Genomic DNA, 7,131 nt, shown 5'->3' on the forward strand with positions numbered 1-7,131 from the left:
GGCGAAAGTAATTCAAACAGCCTCGCGTTACAACAGCGCTGTGCAGAAGAGCATCTCCGAACGCACAACACGTCGAGCCTTGGTCGCAGTGGACGGGCTCCGGGTGCAGAAGACTCGGTAGGTACAGGCGGTCCCTAATAAAGTGGCCACTATTGTACCTTCCCATTGTTGTATTGTGAATACTAAAAATCATAAAAAGGAGCACTCTGAATAATAAAGTTAATTGATCCCTTAAATCATTTATGAACTTTTTAAAAGACCTCGCAGAAGTATTCAATTCCGCTTTAAGATGTGGTCAATGTGCTCTCCGACTGTGCACATGCAGAGTTGTTCGTACGGACGTCGTGCCGGGGTACAACATAATAAAATACGTGACTTTACAACTAAACCGCACTGGCGAAACGCCAGGGAAGTTTTAATCTTTTTTTTTGTTCGCTCTCTGGTGTTCTGAACTAATCCCACTGGCGGCGGGGATTTCGCTCAACCAGCCGTTTGACGCCGTTGACTGAAAACTTTTTAACCTCGGAATAATTAATAGAAAACAAAGAAACAACTTACAAGCCAAGGAGCTTTGCCGAGAGGGGCTACAAATCTCGGATGCTGTTCCGACCCGCACGTTCCCTTTGGTTAATAATTCTAAAACAAACCCAGTCGCATGTAAGAACCTCTGGGCTCCTCTCCTCTCCCGAAATGCAGGCGGGTTGAAAGCGCAGAGAAAGGAATGCAGCTGTGTGTTTAATCGCCAGCTCCGGGGCCGGAGGATCCTCTGAGATTTATTCCCTCAATGCGGAAGTTCAGGCGCAAAGAATGTCAGCAATGGGGACGATTCGGAGAGCCTGCTCCCGCCGCGGCACCGTGTGCGAAGCGAAGCGAGGCTCGACAGAAGCCTCCGCGCGTCCGTTTCCCGCTTTCCCCCCCAAGTTGGGTTTTTGGAGATGAAGTATTTTGGACGCCGGGAGGATGACAGGTTCGGGAATAATGTCAGGAATGCAGTGACGCAGCGGAGGGGGAGTAATCCGGCTTCATATTCTCCCCCCGCGGACAGACACCCTCTCCGACTCACCCTGGCGAACTTGAAATGAAAGGGAGACTCCAACAGCCCCGCGGGCTCTCTGAGTTTGATTGGATTATTCAACAAATATGCCCGCAATGACGGTTTGTCTTCTGCCTGCCTGGCAGCCGAGTCCCAGGTTTCGTGAGCGAGAGCGAGATGGAAATGACATAACCGAATCTAAAGACACGCACCGAGTTTGCCTTTAAAGGACTCGTTCAAGTGGAGTCCTAACCGGCTACTGGAAGGCGAACGGCTACTTGGGAAAACAAAATTAACTGTATCTGTTGTTAACTCCCTAACCACCACCACTCCCCACTTTCGTGCAACAGCACAGTCTAAAGCGGAGCCGCCGGCGTTGAGACCTGACCTTCCCAATAAACCGCCCATTAAATAAATCAGCTCCGGCGAGAGAGATACACAGTTAACGGCTCACGTCCGTGACCTTCCATCTCACTGACCTGGAATGGAGCTCATCTGGGCTATTGTGGTCTCCCGGGTCAAGGACGGACCTCAGTGAATGGGAAAACTCGCCGGGCTAAAGTAGGAATTGTTGGCGTGCGAGGAAAGGTTCTGGAGGGGAGGCTGGTGTCCGCTGACGAATGATTGGATCTTGATGGAGTAAACTTCAAGCTGAGTTTATTGTGTGGTGCACAAGTACGGCGAGGTACTGGTGTAATGAAAAACTTGCAGGGGCGTAATGTAATCACATACAAGTAGCGACAACGCAGAGCAGAGATTTCACAAGGCAGCGAAGAGAACAAAATTGCAAAACGAGATGTTAGTGCAAAATAAAAATCACAAACCGTAAACACGAGAGATTCTGCAGATGCTGGAAATCCAGAGCAACGCACACACAAAATGCTGGAGGAACTCAGCAGGTCAGGAAGAAGCTCTGGAGTCGGGCGGGGTCACGGTAGCGTAGTGGTAACGTAGCACGACGTTTTACAGTGCCAGCGACACAGGTTCAATCCCCGCCGCCGCCTGTCAGGAGTTGGTGTGCTCTCCCCGGGGCCGTGTGGCTTTCCTCCCGGTGCTCCAGTTTCCTCCCACAGCAAACAGGTTAAATGCAAGTAAGCAGGTTCAACTCGGGGTTGTTGGGCAGGGAAGCCAAGGCTATACGGTGTGGCATCTCATCAGCGCAGGTGAACCACAAGACCATGTGCAGCCCCCTGCTCCACTCGCTTTACGCACAGTTCCAATGCCATATACAACTTTGCTGACAGCACCACTGCCGTTGACCAAATCAGCATACAGGAGGGAGACTGAAAATCCGGCTGAGTGTGGCCACAACAACAACCTCTCTCTCAATGTCAGCGAGACGCAGGAGCTGATTACTGACTTCAGGAAGAGGAAACCAGAGGTCCATGAGCCAGTCCTCATCGGGGGATCTGAGGCGGACAGGGTCGGCAACTTTAGATTCTTCAGTGGTGATCATTTCAGGGAGTCTGTCCTGGGCCTGGGCCCATCGCGTAAATGCAAGTACTAAGAAAAAGTGACAGCACCTCCATTTCCTTACAAGTTTGCGAAGGTTCAGCGAGACATCTAAAACTTTGATAAACTTCTATAGATATGTGGAGGAGAGTATATTGACCGGTTGCATTAAGAGCCTGGTATGGAAGCACCAATCCCCTTGAACAGAAATTCCTACAAAAAGTAGTGGATACGGCCCAGACCATCACGGGTAAAGCCCTCCCCACCAAGTCAAGTCTATTGCCATTTAACTATATATGGTTATATACTGTATATTAATGTATAATGTATATAGAAACAAGACAACATTTCTTTGAACCAGGAAGTAAAGCACAGTGGTTACTCACAACGCATGATAATATGTGAAGGTAAGGATAAAATCTACAATGAATTACACATAAATAACAAACTAAAGTGCATTAATATTAAATATCATAAGGTATGGATCAGAATAGCCAGTGACACTTTGAATATGATGCGGCTGGGAATCCAGAGCCTAATGACCTAGGGGAAGAAACCTTTTCTCAATTCTAACCGTTCATGTTCATAGAGTCCTGGCTGATGGTGGAAAGTCAAAGAGGATGCTGGATGGACGGGTGGGATCCTGGATAATACTAAAGGCCCTGCGTACGGGGCGCTCCTGATAAATGAGCACGTCTGCACGGAGAGCTGTTGCTAGAAAGCAGTATCTATGATCGGGGACCCCCACCACCCAGGTCAGGCTCTCTTCTCGCTGCTGCCAGCAGTAAGAAGGTATACAGGAGCCCCAGGACTCACACCACCAGCTTCTGGGACACTTAGTTCTCTTCTTATGTATTTGCGGTTTTTGTAGTCTTTTGTTTGTCCGTCCTGTTGGATGTGGTCTTTCACTGATTGTTATGGTCCTTGGATTTACTGCGTATGCCCGCAAGAAAACGAATTTCAAGCTAGTAGTATATGGTGACATATATGTACTTTGATAATCAATTCACTCTGAAACTTTGGCAATACTTCACTCGCTCTCCCTTGTCGCCAATACAACACTGACACCTGCTGACCAAGTGGAAAATTGCCCAGATAAAGTTAGACACAGTCAAAATAAAAAGTAAATTCAAAAGTACATTTATTATCAAAGTATGTATACAATAAAGGAGATTCGTCTCCTTACAGGTAGCCACTAAACAAAGGAACCCAGTACAATCCTTTAAAAAAAACTGTCAAATGTGCAGAAAAAATCGTGCAAACAATAAAAGTAAGCAACTATCATTCAGAACTGAAGTTAACAAGAGTGAGTCCACAGCAAAGTGCATGTAGATCACTGTACACCACCTGGAGTTTCTTTTTTTTTTGCAGGCATCTACAAGAAAATAAAGAAATACAATAGAATTTATGAAAACCTGTATGTTAGGACTGACAACCATTGTGCAAAAGTAGACAGATTGAGCAAATAAAGGAAAATCATTAAATAACATTGAGATCGTGAGTTGTAAAGTCGGTAGGTTGTGGAATCAGTCATACTTCATGTCAAACTCAATCTTCAGGCTCCGCCACTCAGGGACCTGTGTTGATATCATTGCGTGACTATATGGACTGTGTTTTGCACCTTGGTCTCAGCGGAACAATGTCTTGTTCAGCCGTTTACTTATGTATGGTTGAATGATAGTAAACTGAATTTGAACTTATGTGGGTTATCCATGCTAGTTCAGGAGTCTGATGGTTGTAGGGTGATAACTGTACCTGAACATCTGTAAATCGGTGGAAGATGTTTTTAATAATTATATCGAGCTGCATTTACCTGCTCACCATTATTCTTGTTGAATCATTCGGCCCAGAAACAGGCCCTTTACCCTACAGGGTCTGAACTGACCATCCAGCTCCCATTTACACTACACCGATCCCTTTTTTCCTCATTTAGAGATAGAGCCCAGTAACGGGGCTCCACCCCTTCCAGCCCGATGATCCTGCGCCACCCGGTCAGGAAACCGCAGCACGCAGAGGAAACCCGTGTGGTAACAGGGAGAACAGACAAACTCCTTAAAGACAGCAGTGGAACCGAACCTGGGACGCTGGCCCTACAATATATTTATGCTAACTGTTGTGCCTTTCCATATTACTACATTCCCATTAATTCTGTGCCCCCCCCCCCAAATTCTACCCCTCGTCTACACACCAGGGGTATTCTCAGAGGCCAACTAACCTCCCAGCCTGCATGTCTTTGATGTGGGGTGCGTGTGGAGCAGAGAACATGTAGAAAACCCACAATGTGGATTTTTCTCTGGGGATCTAACCTGGTCCCAACATATCGATGCAGCTTTGAAGAAGGCAGGACTGTGGCTATACAGTAATTCATTAGGAGTTTGAGGAGGTTTGGTATGTCACCTAAAACACTCGCAGATTTCTACAGATGTGCTGCGGAGAGCATTCTGACCATCACTGTCTGGGACGGGGTGGGGGAGGGCGAGCACTGCACAGGGTCAATGTAACCTGCAGAAAGTTGTAAACTCAGTCAGCGCCGTCATGGGTACTCGCCTCCCCATCATCCAGGACATCTACTCAAACAAGAGAAAATCTGCAGAAGCTGGAAATCCGAGCAACACACACACACTCACAATATGCCGGAGGAACTCAGCAGGCCAGGCAGCACCTACGGAAAAGAGTCAACAGTCAACGTTTCAGGCTGAAACCCTCCGGCAGGACAGGAGTAGATTTAGGAGGTCGGGGAGGGGAGAAAGAGAGAAAGACACAAGGTGACTGGTGAAAGCTGAAGGCGGAGGGGATGAAGTAGAGAGCTGGGACGTAAATTGTTAAAAGAGACAGAAGGCCGTGGAAGAAAGCAAAGGGGGTGGGGGAGGAGCACCAGAGAGAGGTGATGGGTGGGTAAGGAGATAAGGAGAGAGAGGGTAAAGGGGATGGGGAATGGTGAAGGAGAGGCAGGGTATCAGGTTGGAGCCAACCCAGATGGCATTTAAGGTGTTGTTCCTCCAACCTGAGAGTGGCCACATCACAACAGTGGAGGAGGCCATGGACGGACGGAAGTGGAATTAAAATGGGTGGCCACTGGGAGATCCCTCTTCTCATTGCTAACGTCAGAGAGGACCGACAGGAGCCTGAAGGCACACACTTGGCAATCCAGGAACAGCTTCTTCCCCTCTGCCATCAGGGAGGAGGTACAGGAGCCTGAAGACACACACTCAACGATTCAGGAACAGCTTCTTCCCCTCTGCCATCAGGGAGGAGGTACAGGAGCCTGAAGACACACACTCAACGATTCAGGAACAGCTTCTTCCCCTCTGCCATCAGGGAGGAGGTACAGGAGCCTGAAGACACACACTCAACGATTCAGGAACAGCTCCTTCCCCTCTGCCATCAGGGAGGAGGTACAGGAGCCTGAAGACACACACTCAGCGATTCAGGAACAGCTCCTTCCCCTCTGCCATCAGGGAGGAGGTACTGGAGCCTGAAGGCACACACTCAACGATTCAGGAACAGCTTCTTCCCCTCTGCCATCAGGGAGGAGGTACAGGAGCCTGAAGACACACACTCAAGGATTCAGGAACAACTTCTTCTCCTCTGCCATCAGGGAGGAGGTACAGGAGCCTGAAGACACACACTCAACGATTCAGGAACAGCTTCTTCCCCTCTGCCATCAGGGAGGAGGTACAGGAGCCTGAAGACACACACTCAGCGATTCAGGAACAGCTTCTTCCCCTCTGCCATCAGGGAGGAGGTACAGGAGCCTGAAGACACACACTCAGCGATTCAGGAACAGCTTCTTCCCCTCTGCCATCAGGGAGGAGGTACAGGAGCCTGAAGACACACACTCAAGGATTCAGGAACAACTTCTTCTCCTCTGCCATCAGGGAGGAGGTACAGGAGCCTGAAGACACACACTCAACGATTCAGGAACAGCTTCTTCCCCTCTGCCATCAGGGAGGAGGTACAGGGGCCTGAAGACACACACTCAACGATTCAGGAACAGCTTCTTCCCCTCTGCCATCAGGGAGGAGGTACAGGAGCCTGAAGGCACACACTCAGCGATTCAGGAACAGCTTCTTCCCCTCTGCCATCGGATTTCTAAATGGACTTTGAACCAGTGGACACCACCTCACTAGTTTTTGCGTTACTTATTTTTGTAACGTTTGCAATATACTGTAATTCACATATTTTTTATCTATTAAGTTTTGCATTGTGCTGCTGCCACAAAGACAATGAATTTCACCACATTTGCCGGTGATATTAAACCTGATTTTCATTCAGAAACCAGGAGAAGGTACAAACCGCACACTGAGTAGGTGAGGATTGAGCCTGGGGCCTCCGGCGTTGCAAGGCCCCGGCCCTACTCACTGCGCCACACCAGGACCAATCCAGTGGAAGTCCTCACCGGCACAAGCAGCGGACTCCGGCGAAAATCGATCGTGTCCGCCTCCTGATGCGCCAGGTGCGAGAGCTCACCACAACCTCGGTCCAGAGGGAAAAGCTGAGTTGCAAAGGTGGGACGGGACTGACCTCGCTGTCGTCATGGCAACCCTTTGCAGTGTGGATGATGGGGGGAGCTGTCTTTATTCGGCACTGGAGTCACACCTGGTCGTGGTTGTTGGAACCCGATCATCTCCGCACCGGAACCTCAC

General features: G+C 49.0%; 1 pseudogene; it reads right to left on the reverse strand.

Moving 5' to 3' along the window:
* LOC132383011 (transcriptional enhancer factor TEF-1-like) overlaps positions 1–4,255 on the reverse strand; it is a 90,560-nt pseudogene extending 86,305 nt beyond the window's left edge.
* Positions 4,256–7,131: the final 2,876 nt, after the last annotated feature.

The sequence above is a fragment of the Hypanus sabinus genome, chromosome 29 (assembly GCF_030144855.1).
Source record: "Hypanus sabinus isolate sHypSab1 chromosome 29, sHypSab1.hap1, whole genome shotgun sequence".
Classification (NCBI taxonomy): Eukaryota; Metazoa; Chordata; class Chondrichthyes; order Myliobatiformes; family Dasyatidae; genus Hypanus; species Hypanus sabinus.